At 44.6% G+C, this 24,641-nt stretch overlaps 1 long non-coding RNA gene across 2 annotated transcripts; it reads right to left on the bottom strand.

Moving 5' to 3' along the window:
- Positions 1-13,875: 13,875 nt before the first annotated feature.
- Positions 13,876-24,238, bottom strand: LOC309362583. Of its 2 annotated transcripts, XR_014165004.1 has the most exons (7): positions 24,045-24,238; positions 23,367-23,408; positions 22,590-22,695; positions 21,861-21,893; positions 17,319-17,351; positions 15,835-15,960; positions 13,876-14,028 (listed from the first exon to the last, which is right to left on the bottom strand). It is a non-coding gene; the product is annotated as an uncharacterized lncRNA (long non-coding RNA). The 2 variants fall into 2 exon arrangements; XR_014165005.1 differs by lacking the exon at positions 22,590-22,695 and having other exon boundaries at positions 24,045-24,237.
- Between the last annotated feature and the right edge of the window lie 403 nt (positions 24,239-24,641).

The raw sequence follows: 24,641 nt of genomic DNA on the forward strand, positions 1-24,641 counted from the left end.
TTGGAAGAGACCACAAGGGCCATCGAGTCCAACCCCCTGCCAAGCAGGAAACACCATCAGAGCACTCCTGACATATGGTTGTCAAGCCTCTGCTTAAAGACCTCCAAAGAAGGAGACTCCTTGGCAGCAAATTCCACTGTCGAACAGCTCTTACTGTCAGGAAGTTCTTCCTAATGTTTAGGTGGAATCTTCTTTCTTGTAGTTTGGATCCATTGCTCCGTGTCCGCTTCTCTGGAGCAGCAGAAAACAACCTTTCTCCCTCCTCTATGTGACATCCTTTTATATATTTGAACATGGCTATCATATCACCCCTTAACCTCCTCTTCTCCAGGCTAAACATGCCCAGCTCCCTTAGCCATTCCTCATAAGGTATCGTTTCCAGGCCTTTGACCATTTCGGTTGCCCTCCTCTGGACATGTTCCAGTTTGTCAGTGTCCTTCTTGAACTGTGGTGCCCAGAACTGGACACAGTACTCCAGGTGAGGTCTGACCAGAGCAGAATACAGTGGCACTATTACTTCCCTTGATCTAGATGCTATACTCCTATTGATGCAGCCCAGAATTGCATTGGCTTTTTTAGCTGTCGCGTCACACTGTTGGCTCATGTCAAGTTTGTGGTCAACCAAGACTCCTAGATCCTTCTCACATGTACTGCTCTCAAGCCAGGTGTCACCCATCTTGTATTTGTGCCTCTCATTATTTTTGCCCAAGTGCAATGCCCAGCTCCCTTAGCCGTTCCTCATAAGTCATCGTAGGACCAGATCTAAAATGGCTGTTCCTCTTGTTGCTTCTCCCACTTTCTGGACAATGAAGTTGTCTGCAAGGCCAGTGAGGAATCTGTTTGACCTTATGCTCTTGGCTGAGTTTGACATCCAACAAATATCCGGGTAATTGAAGTCCCCCATTACTACTATCTTCCTTCCTTTTGCATGCTTGGCCATCTGTTCCAGGAAGGCATCATCTATGTCCTCCGTTTGGCTTGGGGATCTATAGTAAACTCCCACAGTGAGATCGCTGTTATTCTTCTCTCCCTTAATTTTGACCCAAATGCTCTCATTTTGGCTTTGAGGTTCTAAATCTTGGATCTCTTCACAGGTATACACATCCCTGACATATAACGCTACTCCTCCTCCTTTCTTGTCTGGTCTGTTTCTCTGAAATAGATTGTATCCCTCCATTATTACATTCCAATCGTGGGACTTATCCCACCAGGTTTCAGTGATGCCTATTATGTCACATTTAGTTTGCTGTACCAAGAGCTCAAGCTCATCTTGTTTATTTCCCATGCTTTGTGCATTAGTGTACAGACATTGAAGTCCATTAATCATTCCCCCGTGTCTCTTATTTAAGGATTTTTTCTCCCACCACTAGGTCTGCGTGCTGTTTGCTCCATTTGGTCTATGACATTTGGATGATCATCTTCATCAATTGATAGACTCCTACCTTCAGGAGCACTGTCTCCCTCCCCCACATTAGTCAGTTTAAAGCCCTCCTGATGAGGTTTCTGAGATTTTTGGCAAAAACATTCCTCCCAACCATTGTGAGGTGCAGCCCATCGCTTGCCAGAAGTCCATCTTCAAGAAACTGCAGTCCGTGATCTAAGAATCCAAACCGTTCCTGTTTACACCATTTGCGAAGCCAGCTGTTCACTTCCACTATTTTTCCCTCTCTCCCTTGGCCACGTCGTTCAACTGGGAGGACAGATGAGATGACAATTTGTGCATTTAATTGCTTCAATTTCCTGCCCAGAGCCTCGTCGTCTCTTTTGATCTTCTGGAGGCTATTGCTTGCAGTGTCATTGGTTCCCACATGAACCAAGAGGAAGGGGTATTTGTCAGTGGGTTTTATGATTCCTTGCAGTCATTCAGTTACATCTTGGATCTTAGCCCCGGGGAGACAGCACACTTCCCGAGACATCTTGCCACATCTGTGGATCACTGCTTCTGTTCCCCTCAGTAGGGAATCCCCTATCACCACTACATGCCTCCTCTTAGGTTTGGTCGGGGTTCTTCCGTGAGCTGTCCATTCCAAAGTCGCCTGCACATTCCCTGAGGACTGACTTTGCTGCTCGTCTTCATATACCTGATCGACTGTAATGAGGGAGAGATCCTGAAAAGGAGTCTGCTCTTCGTCTTCCATGCTAGGGGAGAGGACCTCAAAGCGATTGTGTATTTCTAAACAATCAGAGCGGACTCTGGGCCTCCTACTTCTTTGAGTCACGTTTCTCCATATATCTGGCTCCTGTGTTGGTGAACTAGCCTCCTTCTCCGGGGAGTCCCCTGTCTCCTCCTTGGTGGAGACAGTGTGCTCTGTTGCTTCCAAGAAGAGCTCCAGCTCTCTAATTCTTTGGAGCGTAGCTACACGTTCCTCCAGTTGCTGGACTTTGTCTTTTAAGAGGGCAATCAACGTGCAATTGCTGCAGGTAAAGCTGCCTGCAACCTTTGGCAAGATGGCAAACATTGCGCAGGAACCGCAGGCGACTGCAGCTGTTCCCTCACCCTCCATCTTGAGAACGTGTGTCGTTAGGGGTGACTACAGTGGTCCTCCATCATAAAAAGTGTGAAGACAGGACAAATAACTCCCCCCCCAAAAAACCTAGGTCTCCCCCAACAAATGTTTGAGACTAGCTCCCCTAAATCTAATAGATGGATCAAACTGCTCGTGCCGCTGCCCTGCAAGCTCTGATAATCTCCTCCCACAGCTAATCACCTGCCTCAACAGAAACCCTGCCCCCTCTGACCCTTGCACAGGGAGAGCAGCTAATCAGCCACAAAGAAACACACACACAAGAAAACCCTTTTTGCTCCTTCTTCAGCTGCTACCGTGCAAGCTCTGCTGACAGTAAATGTGGTTAGTAGTCCTCATTGTGCCGGGGGGGGGGGTTTGGAGGGGGGGGAAGTGCTATTCCCTTAGGGTTGTTTTTTTTCTGCTTCTGCAGACTACAGGGTTCCCCTGAGCATGCTAATACATCTCCCTTGTTTCTCGGGTTGGTTTGTGTTTATTGAGCATTCATCCTTTTCTCTCTCTGAGGAGGTTAGACAATGAGCATTCATCCTGATTTGCTGGCAGGGAGTTTAGACGAAGTCCCCCCAAGCCAAGTGCTACTCCCTGTCACTTTCCTTAATGCAGAAACTTCCATCTTTGGGGGGAAAGACTCGCAAATAACTATAATTCTGTTATCTGAATTTTCGAGCATGTGCTTGAATCCTGACCACAGCAATGGCCTGGAAATGCCTTCAGCGACCCTGCACTGGTTCCATTTCTGTTGTCACTTCCCCCTTGAGTTTACTGTTAGAGGGAGCGATTCTTATTGTCCTGTACCAGTTCCATTCTGCAAATGAGAATGATAATCTGGATTTACAAAATGGAATTCCACTACCCAGAATGAAGCCTGGTCTACCAAATGATGCTTCTTTGTCTGCAATTGCAGCTTTATTAAGTACCTGTATGTCACTGTGTATTTTACTCGCCTGTTCTCCATCTCCCTGCAAATCCTACATGCCTACTGGGCTTTCCTGGGGTAATCTCCTTTCTACCTCTGGGTCTTCCGCAAGACACCCGTTCCCCCCGCATCCTCTCACTGCATCAGGCAGCTTTCCTAAAGTTTCCAGATACTGCCTTTGGCAGATACCTTCCACGTGCTCAGATGTTGACACCAGAGCCCAAATTTGTGAGCCTTTTTTTTAATCCGTTCCAGAGCTGACTGTCTTCTTTCCCAGGCTGCCCTGTCATACACGCCCCAAGCGCCGACTTGGTGACTCTGAGCCAGCCAGCCCTGCTGGAGCCGGCAAACGGCTTCTTCTTTCAGCACACATGCTCCCCTGATTGGATCCGCTGCTGCACATTGTATTCCTCCGGCACCTCCTCAGAAGGCCCAGGGACCCATCTGTCAGCCAGCAGCACATCAACAGGCCTTGTGGCGCTTCTCCCCCCCCCCCCACTACCGCCCTCTGTGCCCCCGCTTCCTCCACCCATTCATTCCCCTCCAGGACCTAGAGATGAGAATCCTCTCACCATTCACTATTCCATGTGAAATTTGGATCTACCAACCAGGACCAGTTTGGGGTCCTCTGCTGTTTTTGGTGGGGAAGACAAAAGCTGCGTTAGTTGCAGTGATTATTCCCCTTGTCCAAAAACAACATAAGTAGCTGTGCAGAGGAGGAGAGGAATAGGACCAATGAAGGGGGCAGCCAGAGACGAGGGGAGTCCCTGGGGAAGAGAGGGGTCCTACTTAACGTGGGGTGCCATACAGGGTGAGAGTGCAGCACGAGGGTGTGGGGGGTTGCGGCACCCAAAATGGTTGCTGAGATCTCGTGTGAAAAAGCAGGATGTCCCTTTTTTCTGGGGCCCTTGGAAGGTATGGAGCTGTAGAGTTGGAAGGGACCCTCAGGAACATCTGGTCCAACCCCCTGCAATGCAGGGATCTCAACTAAAGCATCCATGACAGGTGGCCATCCACCATCTTTTGTCAAACAGCTCTTACTGTCTGAAAGTTATTCCTGATGTTCAGTTGGTATCTCATTTCTTGTAACTTGAATCCATCAGTTCCCATCACCCAAAAGTTCTTGGGAGATAGTTCCAGAATACGAATGCATTTCAACATTCAATAAACAAGAAAACAAATCAAAAAAACCTTTAACGTCAATTGGTTAATTTCTGAAATCTTTTTATCAATATTTTCAATCAATATTTTGTACTGTGATGTAAACAGCTGAGAGACACCTTTCTGATTAAGCAGCGTGTGAATCTTGCTAAATAAGCAAGTGTCCAATTTGTACCTATTAGTTCCCATGTCCACAACCTTCTTTAAAACAACCATAACAAAAAGCCTCCTCTGTCTGCAGCCACCCTTGCTTTGTGCTTCCACCCGCTGTTCCCACAAGCCCCCACCCTCTTGCACTGCTGTCCTGACTGTCCACTGCATGAGATGCAGCTGTGAGCCTTGGCACTTCTATCTGTCAGGAAGGAGAGCCCTCTGGCCACTGCCCTTTGTCATACAGAACAGGCTCCAAACATCCCTGCCTTCCCCCCACAGTGCTAGTGCCATCACTCAACTTGACAGGCGTGGGCCAAGAGACAGGCCAGCATGATCACTGGCCAGGCCAGCAGGATGCAGGGCCTGCCATTGCTGTGCCTCTTGAGCAGCTAACACCTGATTCCCCCTTTAATTGTATCTTCCCCACACTTCCCCAGTGTCATGCTAATCGGAGCCCATTTGCTGCAGCTGCCTCTATTCAATTAGGGCCATCACATAATATGCAGTAATTCTATTTCCATGCAGAATCTCAGGCCCTCTTGGGCATAGGGTGCAGGGGCTGGGGGAAAGGGGGGGAAGGCATGCAGTGGAAATGTCCTTTGCCAATATTTACTTCTGCATTTTGATTCCATTTTTCTTTTTGAGAGAGGGTGGGCTAGGGCAGGAGATTGGATTAGCCTCTATTGTAGGAGCTAAGAAGTAGAGGAGCACAGCAACCAAGCATGCATGAGAGGATGCCCACCATTAGCTAAGGGAATTTGCATTAGGCACTGAACATATAGGGTGACCCAACCAAAGGAGGGTCACCCTACATGCAAAGGAGGAGGATGGCCCTGTGTTCTAACAGCTGTGAAGGAGAGAAAATTTTCACTGCTGGAACTTGTTCTGTGGAGAGGAGAAACACTGACTACTTTGCGTGGCGAGTTCCCGCCCCCACCAGGATAAATAAAGACACCAGACACTGTATGTAAGGTTAATTGGGCGAATTAGGCCACAACTTTATTGAATTCAGGAATGAGAGGCATTGGCATAGGCATTGGTCCTAACGGCTATCCGGCTCCAGCCCATTTGCTGGAGACACGAGGAAGGGTTAACCTTATATCAGGGGAGACTCCCGCGAGGCACGTTGGCTAGGAGCTCCCCCGGGTCACCGCTCTGGGGCGTGCCTTTGGCCCACACCTCCATAGGCTTCGGACAGGGCCACGCCCCCCGGGGTCCTTTAACGGACCACCCTTCGCTCGCTGGGGGGAGGTGATGGCGTTCCTCCCCCCCCCACATCGTCTTAACCCCATCTTACCAATGCCTACCGCCAATGCCGAGAAGTTGTGACGAGTTGCTACGAGGTAGGCGAAAAACCAAAAGGCCCGAAATTGCCAATTGGGAAAAATTCCTACCATGCCCCATGCGGCGACAGACCGAAGTCCATAGCAATGTGAAATGAGCGCCTAAGCCTAAACCTACTTAAAGGGAGGGAGGGTGGGAAAAAGCGTGGGGGCGAGCCGGCGAAAAGAGGGCAAGCCCCCTCCGCGCCAGCTATACATAGGTCAAGCCACGCCCCCCCGCCGGCCAGCTGATTGGCCGGCTGGGGGGGGCGGGCCAGATGGGGATTCCCCTGCTCTCGCGGGGGCTGGAGCCAGCCCCCGCTCGCGTGGGTGGGCGTGAAGCCCGCAACCCCACCTCCTGGGGCAGGCCCGGAAGTGGCTTTGCAAGAAAGGAAGAGAAGCTGTCAGGTCTGACCCTTCGATGGCCGGAGCCTACGGGCCCGTAAGGGGGCTGTATTTGAGGACGCTGAGACTTCAAGGGTGGTGGGACTAGACTCATGTCATTTCCAAGGGCCCGTTATAGGATTACCTGATTGCACATGGGCAAAACTAGGAATAGTGAGAAAAGATGAAGATTCTGGGTTTGAAAAGGGCCACAAAGTTATATATTGCCCAAATGGATCTGCAACAGAAGACAATCAGTTTAACCATCCACCAAGCCAGTAAAGGCCACCTCCCCTTGTCTCATTCCCATAACTTTGGCCATCTCATACTGGCTCTGAAACCCAATAGCAGTTGCAGCTCAAGCCATTTCTCCTGGTTCTCCATGTATATTTATTCATGACAGCATAACAAAGCATAAGAAAAGTCCCACTGGATCTGGCCAAAGGCACATCTATGGCAGCATCGTCTCCTCACAGTGGCCAACCAGATGCCTGTGGGAAGCCCACGAGCAGCACCTGAGTTGCCCCAGCCACTTTTGCACCTCTCTCCACGGCTCCACCCACCACTGGTATGTGGCCCCCTAGAAGGCTGACTATAAAGGAATGTGGCCCTTGATTCTGTAAAGGTTTCTCTACCCCTGCCTTAAAGGGTCACTGGATAGTGCGAGTGATGGACTTTGAATACTTGATACCGCGATGCAAATGTTAAGTATTATTATTACTGCTATGGTTCCTTCTCCTGGGATGTGGCATGGAAGCTTCTGCATTTTGTTCAGCGTCAGCTCAAGACATGGTTAGTGACCCTCTGGAATGCCAAAGTTTTTTCAAGAAAATAAAAAGTTTGGATAAGTATCTGTCTGGAGGGGGACTTGGACAAAATGATCCATTTGATCCATTTTCTATTCTGTATGAGCACACCGAGCAGCTGAAGGCAGAAGTCCTCAGTTTGCCCCCCCCCCCGCTCTTCTCCAGAATCAAAGCCACTGTTGCTATTACACAGCATCCAGGATTCAGCAGTTGGTGAGTCTCGGTGGCCCAGCAGGCTGAGCTGCCTGCTTAGCATCTGAATGAGCTTTAGAAAGCTAACATGATTTGATTTAAGGGTTTCAATAGCCCAAACAATGTTCTCTCACGGGCAGGAAGTCCCATGGGCCTTAGGGGGGTTGACTTGCAAGAGGGTCTCCACACCCTCCTCTGTCTCCTGTCTCCCCTGCTTCTAAGACGGGGGTCTGAGGGTCACACTCTTCACTAACTAGAAGGCAAAAGCCCACAGTGGTTCAGTTTTGATTTACTGTGGAACCGTAGTTGCTGTTACCATTAATATTATTAAATAGATGGCAAAAGTCTAGAGTGTTTCAGGTATGACATTGTAGTATTAGTTACTATTATTGATATTAATATTATTTAATAGATGACAAAAGCTCAGAGTGTTGCAGATATGACATTGCAGAACTTATATATCATGTAATATCTGCCATCAATTTCTAATACATAAAAATGTCCATAAATGACAGGTCTTTGGGTGTGTATTGTTCTGGCACTGCTGTTGTATTCTTCTTGCTTTATCTGCAATGTAGAAGCAGAGAGGCAAATCTAACACTGATTAGGCACATGAGAAACATTACATTAAAGGCAGGCACTGGTATCTTTCTACAGAGGACTAGACTCGGCTGATGGCCAGATTAATCTCTGTTTGGGACTGAGATGGCAAAGACTATTTTAGATAGTAGCTGGGAAGAGAACTCAGTTCAAGGCCAATCTTTGCTCTCTTGTCTACTTCTGATGATCCTCTGTCCAGACACAAATCACCCTGGCCTTGGCTTATGCACAGGCTCAAGACCTTAGGTAACCCAGACCCCACCTAGCCTTGAGGCCAAGAGCTGTTTCTGTGCAGACAGCTGAAGTCTAACAGTTCCCATCTGCAAATGGTAGTGAAATGCATCCTGAGATCTGCCCCAGGGGGTTCTGCAAGCTGGCATGGGTCTTACATAAAGGTACACTAGATGGAGCACAAAACCATCATCTATGAGCAGTCAAGGCAAGGACAGAGTGAGGCATCCCCATGGGGTGAGTCTTCATACTAGATGTTTTGAGACCTAGCAGAATTAAGTGCTTAAGTCAAAAAAATAAAAATAGACTGTGTACAAAAAATAGATCTCATATTTCTGAAACTTCATAAACTAAGAAAACAAAAAACCCGAATATGGCCGTATGCAAAATGTTGATGTAGCTCATAGCATATTTTGAGATAGTCTGGAAGCACCCTAAACTATCTACCATATTTTTGGGTGGGATTCAATCACATGCCAGCAAATCTGGATTGCACAATTATTCTTGATCTAGAGGTCTTGTGCAACAAACCTGCTTCCTCTAAAGATGGCCTTTTTGCAATAAGAAAAATGGTGGGGAAACAAACTGAAAGGTGTGTGATAACACTTGCTTTAACATAAGGTTATCAGCTCTCTCTGCAAACAAATCAGAATGAATGTTCATTTAACAGATGGTCTGGAAGTGCCCTCACTTGCCTTTAAAATACACTTTAACCACCCCTGCAATCCCAGCCCCACTTACCTGGGAGTAAAAAAAGGTAAAGGTACCCCTGCCCATATGGGCCAGTCGTGACCGACTCTGGGGTTGCGCGCCCGTCTCGCTTAAGAGGCCGGGGGCCAGCGCTGTCCGGAGACACTTCCGGGTCACGTGGCCAGTGTGACAAAGCTGCTCTGGCGAGCCAGCACCAGCGCAGCACACGGAAACGCCGTTTGCCTTCCCGCTAGAAAGCAGTACGGTACCTATTTATCTATGTGCACTTAAGAGTGCTTTCGAACTGCTAGGTGGGCAGGAGCTGGGACCGAATGACGGGAGCTCACCCAGCCGCGGGGATTTGAACCGCCGACCATACGATCGGCAAGTCCTAGGCACTGAGGTTTTACCCACAGCGCCACCCGCCACATAATTCAAGAGAACTTACTTCTGAGTAGACACCATAGGAACATGCTGTAAGATGCTGTTCACATAGCCTTTCACTTTGAGCCCCCCCCCCCTTTCCACTCTTTTGCTGATAAGCAGGTTTAACTGTATTTGAGGCCAGGAACAGGAATTCACAAGCTCATTTAATGCTCATTTTGCAGCTTTAGTCAAAGAAGTACCTTCTCACAAATCAATGAGGCATACTCCCAGGTAAGTGAGTTCAGGACTTCAGCCTTAACCATCTCTTGCATGAAGCAAGCAAAATGTGGATCAGTTAAGTATGGGTATGGGTGTGAGCATGTGTGATAGTAAAATAAATAAACAAATAATCAGCAGAATTGAGCCGCTCATGAAAGTATTGAGTTTACTACAACCAATGCATCTGAATTAAAAGCTGTAAAAATGAGTCAACTTCATAAATGTTCATCCTTCCTAATAAGGGTGTCATGCCATAAGTTCAGCCTTTTCTCTCGGCTGCATGGTACTTCTGTTTTACTTCTAAGCAATCTGGCTTTTGCTGCCCTCTGCTGAAAAGAAGATGACACTCCTTCTTCTGAATGTTTCTTATTCAGCTCAGGCCAGATCTGGCAGATGATGTGGACTTCCTATCAAAAGTAGCAATTCCACAAATCTTCCTTCTCAGTCCATGCCTTCCACTAATATGTAATACTGCAAAACATCTAGCCATGTTTCCTTCAAAGAGCTCAAGGTGGTCCCACTTTATGAATGTCTAGTATGCAAAAATTCACTCATCCAGTGTAAGGAATTAGTACCCAAACTTCACTATACATACTGCAGATTCAAATAGCCAAACAGAGAGCATTCCTTGCTTGCCTTTTGCTGGTTGGCTGAAGAGCAGAGGGAGGGAGGGGGGTGATTGGACACATCAAAGAGCATTTTTTTCTGGGTTTCCCTGGTTTTTGTTTAGTTTGGGGGGATCAAAATTTTGTGGTTGGGAACACAATAGAAATTCTCTCCTAAGAATAAATGGAAATGGTTGATTCGTTATGCAAGTACTTGCCTAATGAACAATTTCCAGGGAATGCAAAACTTGTGTGCACGTGGGACTCTCACGCCCCATTTTATCCCCACAACAACCCTAGGAGGTGGGTTAGGCTGGAAGAGAGAAACAGCCCAAGGTTACCCAGGGAGTTTCAAGGATGAGTGGGACTTGATCCTCAGTCTCCTAAATCCTAGTCTGACACTCTAACCACTACACCAAACTGCCTTTGAGGGGGAGATATGGGAATTAACTGAATATGCCTGTTAGAATTGAAATACTGGAAATGCTGCTTTGGGTGCCAGTATCACATCTCCAGTATTATCTAAAGGTAAAGGTAAAGGTACCCCTGCCCGTACGGGCCAGTCTTGCCAGACTCTGGGGTTGTGCGCCCATCTCACTCAAGAGGCCAGGGGCCAGCGCTGTCCGAAGACACTTCCGGGTCACGTGGCCAGCATGACATCGCTGCTCTGGCGAGCCAGAGCTGCACACGGAAACGCCGTTTACCTTCCCACTAGTAAGCGGTCCCTATTTATCTACTTGCACCTGGGGCTGCTTTCGAACTGCTAGGTTGGCAGGCGCTGGGACCGAACAACGGGAGCGCACCCCGCCGCGGGGATTCAAACCGCCGACCTTTCGATCGGCAAGCCCTAGGTGCTGAGGCTTTAACCCACAGCGCCACCCGCGTCCCCCAGTATTATCTAGTGCCATCCTTAGTCTGCCTGTTTGAAGGGCTGCTTCACCCATTAGACTCACACTGACTGAAAGCACATGCATTGTGCAAGAACACTTGCCAACCAATTGGGATTGCTTGCAGCACTTTGTCTAGTGTGTGCTCAGTGGCAAACTCAGTTGTCTCCATAATACGTGAAGCAACCCCAAGGTACACTACCTTCTCTCCTGCCTGCCTGCTTTGCCGGAATGATGTGGTTAGCTTCTTAGGTGAGGAGCCGGCTTCTCAAATGTGATGTTCTGCATGTAGAAGCTCCTAACTCCCAGGGCAGTTTCCTATATCCACATGTCCCTACATTTTTGGAGGTTTTTTATTCTCAACTGCTAGAGAAGAAATCATCATCGTCCTTGCTATTAGGAACTAAAGGTTGCCGGTGGGGGCGGGAATCCAAGAGGTTTGGCTCAAAGACAGCTGGATGGAAGAGGAAGGAATGTTCTGCTCTGGATTACTCCTATGCCTACACATGCAACAACCTCATCTCACCCGCAGACCCCAGTTGTTGAGCTGTGGGCATAGTTTAGCCACTATTTGGATGCTTGGCAGGAGCCTCTGGCATCTGCCTTGGCATTTCCCATGGGTTTGTGGCATGGCTGCCCTGGATGGCATCAGATACTATTTCTGTCTCTGGCACACAGTGCAAAGGAGGCAGCCTCCCCTGCTGCCAACCCCTTCCTTGTTCTTAGCTAGATTTCACATTTGTGGGGATAGCTTTTCAGATGTACAGTATGTGTGCATAGAGAGCACTACCAAAATACAAAAACCGAAGTGCATTTTTAACAGCATGTGATTATTTTCATTATGCCTTGTGACAACAACAACAACAACGTTGTTCACAGGTAAAACTGTCTTTTTAAAAGAGATTTGTTTCTCTGACCTGCATATTGCTGGGTGCCCCCCCCCATCATTTGCAGGCATTGTGGAACTGATTTTCAGGGGCTTGTGAAAGTGGGGAAGTACAGTAGTGAAGTTGCTGGCAGCAAAAATGACATGAGTGAGGGTAACTCCTTTGAGATCCTTTAGGGATCCCATATTTCAAAAAGTGACATAAAGTTGATGACCTTTTCTTGCAAAATCTCCAGAAATGGCAACCCTAGGTCCTTTCTGTAAAGATTTAAGATGGCATCTGGTTAGCTCTTTCATTGAGGCCTCAATAGCTACTCTAAGAATTTGAGAGCCTGTAACCCACAAAAAATCATATCTGGGTCTGTTTGTGACATTTTCCTCACCTCGGTCTTTCCTAGGAATTCATGCTCTTTTTGCACCATCCTATCTCCCCTGCTTTCTCTTGTACCCATCACAAAACAGTAAAGTCTGCCCTTGTGAGCAAACCTCTGCAGCTATCAATCTGAAATTTGGCAGCCCTTGCTCCCTCAGAAGGTTAACTGTGCCTGAAAATTGCATCTGATTTTATAAAAAGGGACAAAAAATATACCCAGTTTTAGATTTCTCCTGATAGTGAAAGTGGGAACAGAGCTAATTCAGTCCTGACTATCAAGAAAATCAGAGAGAGACAGAGCTGCTCCAAAACAGCATTGACCCTTGAATCCAGCAGAGTTCTCCTTATGTTCTTCTAAAATACCATATCTGTTGTTGTTTTTAAAATAGGGATAGCCTTATCTGCAATACAATTTTCCTGTTATAAAAATGGTGGGGAGGGTATGATATAAAAGAGCCCTTTTGGATCAGACCAAAGGTTCATCTAGTACAGCATCCTGGCCACACAAAAAATACCTCTGAGCATCATTGCAAACTCCATCCAGACTCAGTCAGTGTTAGTCCAGGAAGCTCCTGATCTGAGTGGCAGCTGATTCTGATGAATGAAGATGCTGCCTTGGAGTTCTGCAGTCCACAGTCTTTTTTTCCTCTCCCCTTTCCTTTTTAATGGGTTTCTGTATCATCTTACTGGTTTGTTATATTTTGGTTGGGCTAATAAAGGTATTGGGACACAGGTGGCGCTGTGGGTTAAAGCCTCAGCGCCTAGGACTTGCCGATGGAAAGGTCGGCTGTTCGAATCCCTGCTGCGGGGTGCGCTCCCGCTGCTCGGTCCCAGCGCCTGCCAACCTAGCAGTTCGAAAGCACCTCCGGGTGCAAGTAGATAAATAGGGACCGCTTACCAGCGGGAAGGTAAACGCCGTTTCCGTGTGCGGCTCTGGCTCGCCAGAGCAGCGATGTCACGCTGGCCACGTGACCCGGAAGTGTCTCCGGACAGCGCTGGCCCCTGGCCTCTTAAGTGAGATGGGCGCACAACCCCAGAGTCTGTCAAGACTGGCCCGTATGGGCAGGGGTACCTTTACCTTTACCTTTAATAAAGGTATTGCCCCACTATGGATAAAAGATTTCATAGTAAGTTTAACTTAGTAGATTTGTAGGGTGTCAGTGTGCACATTTTGGGGATGGAAGCAGTAAGTATTAAGCGGTACAATGTTCAAAGAGGGCAACTTAATGGGAGATGATACAGCAGTGGTCTTTACTCCTTACAGATTTTGCATCTATGCCATCGTTAACCAGTTTTGCCTTTGTATCACACATTTTGACTCAAAAATGAGGATGTGAAGGTTTGAGGTCAAATTTCTGAAACATGGACCCACTCAAAAAGTCTCCAAATTTCACATTTTTATTTTAGCTCTCAACTACATGCTAAACCTTATCTAAAAGCTCATCTGAGCCGGGGACTCTATGATTCTGCACAGTGCAGAAGACACAAAGCAAATGTAGTTGTTTAGTCAATGCTTGAGTTTATTTCCTCTGAATGGTGAGATGGTGACAACACACAACCTTATATCACTGGAATCAGGCTATTCCCTTGCTTTTCTTATAATGGAACCACGATGTGGCCACAGGTGGTGTGTTGCAGGATGGATGCAATTCCTGAAACAGAAAGAGATTTTAAAGTTGGAGCAGTTGGAGCCAAGAGCCAGATCAAGGCAAGTGAGCATCCATGCATAGCTGAGATGAGTTCAAATTAACCTTTAAAAGAAAACAAAAAAACTCAGAGTCTGTCCCTTGGAGGCAACTTTTTAAGAATCCCAGAAGTTTGCTTCTAAACTAGCATCAGGTAATGCCTATAAAAGCCCAATTATGAAAGAGGTGCACTAGAAGAGCAATGTGCAGGGAAGGAATGGGTTAAGCACATTATGGGCACCCCACAGGTCTCTGCTCCAAGCACCCTCCTCCTCTCTGCTTTTCCTTAGAAAAAGCAGCTATTGAGGTTTGGTTACAGAGATTTACTTCCAAGTAAATTTGCTTAGAATTAGTCTGTAAGTAATGACTGCGTCCTCTGATTGGCAGATGATGGGTCCTTCCAGAAGGCTGTTTAGTGAGTGTCTGTTCTTGATTTGTTTGTGAAAATTCTTATGAGATTGTACAACATCACCATCTAGTGTTTGTTACCTCCACACATTCTCACTTTTCTTATCAGACTTTTTGCAGTAAGAAAAATGATGGAGAACTACATGGCATAACAAGCCCTGGATGCAAATATTGTGTGAACAAATCAGGGTGGATGCTCAACAAACAACCAGTCTGGGAGTTCTCTGTGCAGTGGTGTAGTGGTTTGCTGGTGCCTGGGGGCCTGCACATGTGTGCACACAGCAGGGGGACAGAGTGCTGATAGTGAATGGAACCTGCAATGCCAGCCCAGCCCTCACCACTGCTGCAACCGCCCCTCCTGCTTCCTGCCCATCTACGCAGGGAGCCTGGCCAGTCAATGCAGCCCTTGTTGGGCGAATCCCCCTGATGCCCAGAGGCGAGGTGAGGAGGACACAACAGCCATGTGCCCTTTGATCCCAGTCTCTCAAAGCGTCCTTCTCATGCCACCCTGCCAACCCTGCACCACTATGTGAGCAGCACAGGGCTGGCAGGAAAGCATGAGAAGCCAAATGCACAGCACTGCACCCCCTTAAAAAATATGCCCAGGGTCATTGTTCTGGCATCCCCTCCCCCATGCTATGCCACTGTTTCTATGTCCAAATTTGTTTTATTTCCCTCTTCCAAAAACATCATAAATTTCCAATGCTCTCTCTTTTGAAGTGAACATGTAAAGTCTGACTTTAATTCCCTACCATTCAGGGCATGGATAGAATGAAATGTAGCATTGACATCCTCCAGCCATTTTATGTCTATTGGGAAGAAATATAGGAATCACCTTACATTGTTATGCTTATTTGAAATTGGATAGTTCATACTTCCTCATTTCTGATGGTGAAAAGGCCACACCACTGATCTGCATTGATTAGCAGAGCTAGCTATGAATGAAAAGGAAATAATGGATTCGCCTGATATTTACTGAATGTAACTAGCCTCTATCTGTGTTAAAATGGAAAGTGGAGCTTTTGTTAGCATTCCATGGTTATCATCCTGTGCCACTGCCTGTTCTTCCTTTAAAACAGTGGTACCACATGCACAAAACTGCTCACTGTAAACACAGCCCTGTCAAACCTACAGCGGTGCATTGTAGACCGACTTCATAAACTGAAGGCAAGTAGAGACGGGCTGAGACAATGCATGCAATGCATGAAATGTCACCAGTTGCCATTAACCTCAACACTTTCAGGACTCTCCACTTTGAGTATTTATGCCCTGGCAACTATATCTACTTTAGATCCCCTGCCCTGCATCACCTCTCTCCAATGCCCATCTCTTTTCATTTTCTCTTTACTCTCTTCTTAAACTCACCATTTTCTTACTTTCCCCAAAATGACGAAGTCCATTTGTTCTTCAATGCACCAACTGATTCCAAACCTTTTGCAAAAATGCCAAACAAAGATGGAAGAAAAGCTTTCTGACGGCCATGGGTGGTCTCTGGATTGGGAGGAAAATGAGAGCTCGTGAGCCACACCTTCTCTGGTTTTTCTTTCTTAAGAAGGTAAGAAGAGCCTGCTGGATCCTGTTCTCCTAGTGACCAACCGGACACACCTGGTCAGCTTGCAAGCAGGACACAAGCCTTCTTGCCCCTGGTGATTCCCAGCAACTGGCATTCTGAGGCAGGCTGCCTCTGATACTGGAGGCATTCCTTCCTTTGTACCACTGTGTGTGTGTCAGCTCCCCAGACAACAGATCAAATGTTACTAGCACTAAGCCAAATGTTGCACCACTATTGGCACAATGTTATATGTTCACATTATATATGAGCATTGCTTCTGTGGGCTGGTCTTCCAATTCTGTAAAAAAAAAAGTTCTAGCTCATTTGTTCATTGCTTTGTGCTATTCGCTGTGGAGACATATGAAGCACTGGATTTCTGAAGCAATGTTCTGCTTTGGACCCAAGGCAACATGAATCATGCAGTGACCCATTTTCCAAAGCACCAAAGTGTGATCAGAACGGAATCTTGTCTGTCATACACATGGCCAACCATCACACCAAGTCACCAAAGCATATTTATAACAGTGGGTACCAAGCAGATGGTAGCTGCAGCCAGTTGATTGGAAAGGAGACCGGGTCCTACCCTCCCCAAGCAGATTATGGGAAATATCAAAGTTCATTATGCAAATCCTCTTTTCACTGCTGTTGCTGGTGGACCTCAATGAGCAACGTCACCATGGTGCTGACTGTGCAATATTCTCATCTTGTGCAACCTGCCATGCACAGAGAGAACATACTTTCCCCATGTAGGATTGGGGTAACTTGTGTGGCACATGCCCATTGCACAGATATTCAGAAGGGAGTTGTTTCAGGTTAGAGTCATAGCATTGCAGCCTAAGAACAATTCACAAAGCATGAACTAGCAACTTGCTTTGGGGAGATGGTGTGCTATTATAAAATAAAAAAGTCAAAATGGATACCCATGATAACATATTTCCAGAATACAAATAGCATAGCCAGCCGTACAGATCCATGAACACAGCACTAATAAAGTAGGAATGGTGGACAACATCCATCATCCCGAGCAGTAGCCATGCTAGCTGGGACTGCTGGGAGTTGGAGTCCACCAACATCTGGAGGGCCACTGGTTCCCCATCGCTGTCATAAAAGTAAATCGCTCCACAGGCTTATGATACACATTAGTTGTAGGAGAAGGAGAAGTTGTACCAGAAGTGGAGGGAGAGTTGTTATCTGGGATAGGGAAAGCAAATCATTCTCCTATCACCATGTTGCTGTGGATAAGTTGTGTGCTATGATTCAGATACTTGCTTAAATTGCTGGACCAAGAAGAACTCACCGTCACTGGTGATGCTCGCTTCTGCAGAAGTCGCTGTAAATAAGAAGGCATGGCAACATGAAACAGAATTCCTCTAATATCCAGACACAGGGGGCAAAACTTCAACCATTCCTGCAAGAATTCTTCAGTTCTGAAGAATACTATTCCATTTCCCCCCAACTTCCAATAAAAGAAACACACAATTATTTTACACCCACAGCTGAGTTTGCAGCTAAGCTTTTAGGATGGCAGGTGTTATGCAGTATGCTAGAAAGCACCGCCACTTGACTTCCAAAACGTTCAAAAACCAAAGTGTGGCTTTTGATTGGCTGCAGGAAGCTGCTGCAGCCAATCAGAAGCCACAGAAGCCCTGTTGGATGTTCAGCTTCCAAAAATAGTTCGCAAATCAGAACAGTCACTTCCAGGTTTGCAATGTTTGGGAGCCAAAACATTTGACTCAAAAAGGCATTTGAAAACCAAGGTACAACTGTAATTCCTCAGGCTCTTAAGAACTGTTACTTAGAGCACATTTGTAAGCATATATACAGTCGTGCCTTGGAAGTTGAACGCCTTGTGAGTCAAATGTTTTGGCTCCCGAATGTCACAAACCCAGAAGTGACTGTTCCAGTTTGCGAACTATTTTTGGAAGCCGCACTTTGGTTTTTGAATGTTTTGGACTTCTGGAACTGTAAAGGAAAAACTGAAGGTTTTTTTACACACAAGATATTAGGCAATCCAGGAATCAATGTTCTCTCCACAATTGTATTTAATTAAAGTATAACATCATTTTGAGAACTATCTATATGATTTACCAATCTGTTCACTTAGGAAGGCATTTGTGGCTCTGAGTTTTCAGACAATGCCCTCAGAGTATTTAGATGGTTGTTGCAGGAAAATTCTAGTAGAAAAGAGGCTTTCTCTACGTGGCACTCAAGCAACAGAAGACCTATACTGTTATGTACTCTACTGTCCTATGTATTCTGAGCTGAAACCTAAGTACATTTGTGAACTATTGTGTAAGATGCCTGATGTGGACTATCAAGTGAAGGTCACATATTTGCTGTCTGGCTCTGATAAGTTTGAGACAGACAACATGGCGAGATTCGTGGTTGCATCCCAAAAACTAAGAACGTGCATCAAAGACAATATAGCAAACTGTAAAATCTGATCAACGATGTAATATAGAAATTTATTTGTGTAGGTCTGCATTTCAAAGTATAGATGTATAAATTGGTTACCACTGTATTTAACAGTGTATCTATGCATATTCTGCACAATATCCGTAGAATACTTATATTCCCTTTTTGGTTAAAATAACCAGGATGGTTGCAACAACAAATAAACTTTGACTTCGACTTTGAGATACTTCCTGAAATTGCTGGACCAAGAATAACTCACTGTCACTGGTGACGCTCACTTCTGGAGAAGCTGCTGTGGATAAGAAGACATGGCAGTATGAAACAGAATTCCTCCAATACACAGAATAATACACAGTTCAATATTTGAATCTTTCCTGCAAAAAGTATTCTTTAATTTCCTCCCCACCTCCATTAAATGGCCAGTGTCAAAGAAAAATGGAATCCAAAATTGATTTTCAAAGATGAGGAGGGAAGATACATAGCAGTAGAAATTACAGCACAAGGGGGGAAATACTTGTTATTGGGAATTTATGCACCTAATGATGGCAAGGCAGAATTCTTTAAGAATTTGGAAACAAGGCTTATGGATCATTTGGATTACAAATTAATTTCAATGGGAGATTTGAATGGAGTTGCATCTACTTTAATGGATAGGAGACAGAGACAAAAAATACTGAATGCCGGCAGATTACGTAAGATTATATATATATATATATATATATATATATATATATATATATAACTGACAAATTCGATCTGTCAGACATATGGAGAGTCAGAATTCTACCGTATTTTTCGCTCTATAAGACACACCAGACCACAAGACGCACCTAGTTTTTGGAGGAGGAAAACAAGAAAAAAAAAATTCTGAATCTCAGAAGCCAGAACAGCAAGAGGGATTGCTGCGCAGTGAAAGCAGCAATCCCTCTTGCTGTTCTGGCTTCTGGGATAGCTGCAAATCCTGCATTTGCTCCATAAGACGCACACACATTTCCCCTTACATTTTAGGAGGGGGAAAGTGAGTCTTATAGAGCAAAAAAAGGTAACTGAAAAAGACTTCACATTTTTTCAGATGCAAATCAATCATTTTCAAGAACCGACTATTTATGGATATCCAGAGACTTGGTTCCCAGAGTAACAAAGCGGAAATTTGCACTAAAACTTGCTCAGATCACAATGCAATATTTATGAAAGGGAAATTATCTACACAGGGATCTTTCAGATGGAGAATGAATGATGATTTGTTGAGGAATGAGCAAATAATTAATAAGGCCCAAAAGACTATAAAAGACTATTTTGAGATTAATATGAACTCTGGAATGCAAGCAGGAGTCATTTGGGACGCAAGTAAAGCAGTAATGAGAGGATTCCTCATCTAACAAAATTCAATTAAGAGAAAGATACAGAATGAAAAGAAAGAGAAAATTTTGGACCAATTAAAAGATAAAGAGAAGAACATTAGAAGTAATCCAAAGAATCTGCAGATAAAAAAGGAAATTAAAGCTTTACAGTCTCAGTATTCACAGATTATAAATCAAGAAATAGAATGGAAATTAAGAATGATGAGACAAAGGAATTTTGAATCTGTGAATAAATGTGGGAAACTCTTAGCTAAAAAAGAGGCAAAAACAAAGTGCTATTACAAATATTGTATCAGAAGGAAAGTCTGTAGAGAACCCTGTGGAGATAAGAAGATGTTTTCAGAAGTACTATAAACAACTGTATAAAAATAGTAAAGAAGATAAGGTTAAAATTGAGCATTTTATCAAAACTAATGGTTTGCAAAAGATTCCCAAAGGTAAAAGGATCCTACTAAATGGATTAATTACACGACAGGAGGTTGAAAATGCAATAAATTCACTGCAATTTGGCAAAGCCCCGGGACCAGATTGACTGTCAGCAAAATACTATAAGACTATGAAAGACTGGCTTATTCAGCCATTGGTAGAAGTTTGCAACAAGATAATATGAGGGGGCAAAGCACCCGAAACCTGGAAGGAAGCTTATATAACCCTGATTCCAAAACAAGATCAAGATAGATCCAATGTTAAAAACTACAGACCAATCTCACTACTTAACGTGGATTATAATTTTTTTAACAATTTTCTCGCCAATAGGTTGAGAAAGGTTTTGTCATACTATATCCATAAAGACCAGGCAGGATTTCTGCCTGGAAGACATATGAATGATAATACAGTGGTGCCCCGCAAGACGAATGCCTCGCAAAACGAAAAACGCGCAAGACGAAAGGGTTTTCGGTTTTTGCGTCGCTTCGCAAGACGAATTTCCCTATGGGCTTGCTTCGCAAGACGAAAACGTCTTGCGAGTTTGTTCGCTTTTTTCCTAAAGCCGCTTGAAGAGGCGCAGTTGCAACGGACCGTGCTTCGCAAGACGTAAAACATCGCAAGACGAAAAGACTCACGGAACGAATTAATTTCGTCTTGCGAGGCACCACTGTATTGGGAATATAGTTGACATTTTAGAAAAGTTGGAAGCAAGAAAAAATTTGTAAAGCAATGTTAATGTTTATTGATGTGGAGAAGGCCTTTGACAATGTGTCTTGAAGTTTTATGATACAAAATTTAGATAGTATTGGGGTTGGACAGGAGTTTTTAAATGGTATTAATGCGATTTATCATGAGCAATTAGCCAAAATTATAATAAACAATGTGTTATCAGAGGAAATTACAATTGAGAAGGGTACCAGGCAAGGGTGCCCACTTTCCCCTCTGGTTTTTATTTCGGTCCTGGAGGTTTTGTTAAGTATGATAAGGAAGGTTGAACAAGTTAAAGGTATAACAGTAGGAGCCAAACAATATAAATTAAAATCCTTTGCTGACGATTTGGTGTTAACACTTCGAGATCCAGACTCCAGTGCAGTAAAAGCACTGGAGTTGATACAGGAGTTCGGACAGGTAGCAGGATTTAAGTTAAATAAGAGCAAAACCAAAGTATTAGAGAAAAATTTGGACAATGAGGAAAGGAAATTATTGCAAGAAAAAATGGGCCTGGTTTTTGTGAAAAAAGTTAAATACCTAGGTGTAAATTTGTCAGTGAAAATTTTGAATTTATATAAAGATAACTATGAGAAACTATGGAATGAAATTTAGAGAGATCTTGGTCGAATTTTAGAGAGAGTTGGTCGAATTTAAAATTGTCATTAATGGGCCGAATATCTGTGGTTAAGATGAATGTATTACCAGATATGTTGTTTCTGTTTCAAGCCCTCCCAATCATTGAGAATGTGAAATGTTTGTTTGTTTGTTTGTTTATGTTTGTTGATTGTTATAAATGTTTGTTATAAATGTGGAAAACTAATAAAAAAAATTGAAGGGGAAAAACACCAGGATGGTTGCGACAACAAATAAACTTTGACTTCAACTTTGAGATACTTCGTGAAATTGCTGGACCAAGAATAACTCACTGTCACTGGTGGCGCTCACTTCTGGAGAAGCTGCTGTGGATAAGAGGACATGGCAGTATGAAACAGAATTCCTCCGATACACAGAACAATACACAATTCAATATTTGAATCTTTCCTGCAAAAAGTATTCTTTAATTTCCTCCCAATCTCCATTAAATGGCCAGTGTCATACACTAGAGAGTGCCATCTGTCTGGAAAATTCTACATGTGCAGGATTTTTATTACATATTATGTGGATGGACTAGATCTATCACAGTCACCATGAGCTGCACTTTCCAGTCACTGATCTGTGCTTTAAAGCTCTGTGTTGAAGTGGTTTGGGGTTTTTTATCCCAATGCTTTCCCCAGGAAAACCCACATTTAGCACTGAATTAGAACATATAATGGAAAACCAGATTGCTGTTTGCTCCAATTCAGTGATAATGCGCAGGTTTTCCTGGGGAAAGCACTGGGACAAAAAAGAACCCCTCTCAGACACAGAACTCTGGATGAGCCTCATGATAACAGGCCAAGGTGCAACACAGAAAACCAAATTAAGTAAGAGGGCACTAACCAAGTTGGATTGGGGCAAATGTCTTTAAGATCAATGCATGAGATCTCTTTTCAGAGAACATGAACTACAAACCTGTCAGGATTTCTCTCTCCATCTCCCTCTCTCACACACAGACAGCTGGTTGTATAAATTTATAAATTTGCAAAGCCACAATTTACTAGTCAACCCTGTCTCACCCAAAACGAAAGCCATCAAAGAAGAAGTCTTCAAGCTTAGCATTAATAAAACATAAAGGCAAAATCTCCTTCTGATGCTCTGATGTTCACTACTTGTAGGAGTAGTCTATGAAGATATATTAAGCATTTAGGGTGGGGGTGATGTTGTAGGTTGGGAGCACTATCTGCCTGGGATTTTTTTTAGCACTGTCTGATTTAAATACAATGCTAGGTGTGTAAACACACACACACACACACACACACACACACTTATTCAGATGGACAGTGAACATCATGCTTAAATCAGCCAACACCTATTTCTGCATGCCAGGTATCTGTAGCCTGAGTGCCTACATGATGGCATCCTGATGCTTCTCATGGACTGTGTATCAGTGACCCATATTCCACCAGCAGCTGGCCATGTGGGATCCTACTCAAGTTTTCCAAACAGATGTATCCTCATGTATAAATCAGGCTTGGCAGATGCGCCACCCTTTCTTATGTGAATCGGGACTTCTTTTGTTTTCCCTCTCACTTTAGAGTGGCTACTGTGCAGGCAGTCTGATGATTATAAAGTGAGTCTGCTATGACTGCCTACGCAGAAAATAAAGAATAACTCTGCCTGGATGACTCTATGGTGATGATCTAGATATACGAGTGCCCTAGAATCTGGATCCGCCATGGCATTCTGCTGCCCTCTTAACTCAGTTACTACAGTCACATTGTCCCAAGGAATATTCTACTGGGCAAATTATTCAAAAGGCTCAAGTGCACATGCTTAAAATGTTCAACACTTACCAGTGCTGGGAGTCAAATCAGTGCTGGGAGGAGGTGATGTCTCTAGAATGAGGACAGAAGATCTCACAACTATTATCCTGAATAATGCTAAATCCTCACTTGTTGAAACTAGCATTTTCCTCTGTGTCATTCAAACCTTTGCATGCCTAGCTGATGTAAAACACAGATCATTGAAATAAGAAGAATTCTGCCGGATCTTACCAAAGGTCCATCTAGTCCAACATCCTTTTCTAACTTTGGCCAGCCAGTGCTTCCAAGAAGTCCATAAACAAACAAGAAAGGCCTTAACCCTCTCCTGTAGTTTATGGCCAGTGTGCAGTCCTCAGCTGTAAACTACTTATGCTCATGGAAGTTCTGTTTTCTTATCATTGGTAACTTCAGAGATGTCAGCAGATGTATCCTCATGGAATTTGCCTAAACCAAGGATGTGGCCCTTCATATATGTTGCACTATGGCTCCTGTCATTCATCTCTATGCTAGCTGAGGCTGATGGGGATTGCTGTCCAAAAACATCTGGAGGAGTACAGGTTCCCCATCACTGTCTGAAACCATTATTGGAGCCACCTTAGCTTGTGCATCATACCTATCACTTGGGGGGGGGGTATGAATTCCATCCTTTATTTATGGAATTTGCCCCAAGGAGGAGGGAAACACACTGGGCCATTGAGAATTACATACCTCCAGACACTAGAGCGCAAACCAGCAGGAGTCCCCATATCATCTTCATGGTCATGAATGACTTGGGAGGTTTTCAGGAATTCAGGGCAGCCTAAAGAAGCCGAGGAATGTTGTGGTCTGATCTACTCTCACTGGCTTATGAAGGAAGGAAACGCCAATGAAAATGGTTGGGTAGTGGGGAGTGGAATCGTGGAGGAAATCAGGATCCTGGTGATGAAACAATTGGACAGATAAATTGGACAGATAACAATGGGATACATATGCAAACGGAAGAATTAAGATGGCACACAGCACTTGTGGCACATGAGAATAGACACAATGTTAATTGGTCTTCTAAATAAAGGGATAGGCAAGGAAATTATTTGCTGTACCAAGGCTTTCTAATCTGTTTACTCAGAAAAGGGATTTTGTTTTTCTCCTTTCTGCCTCTGGCAAATCCTGGCTGAGGCATGGACGGTGGTATCTTCTCCTGATGCACCTCACTTTAGGCTTCTCAAAGGGTGTGAAAGCAAATGTATGGCTTCTAGACAACGTGGCACAAATGTGGAGTTTGATGTTATGTGGAGAATTCAGCTAAAAAAGCCAATGCAATTCTGG

Source organism: Podarcis melisellensis (genome assembly GCF_964234715.1).
Source record: "Podarcis melisellensis genome assembly, chromosome: 2".
Classification (NCBI taxonomy): Eukaryota; Metazoa; Chordata; class Lepidosauria; order Squamata; family Lacertidae; genus Podarcis; species Podarcis melisellensis.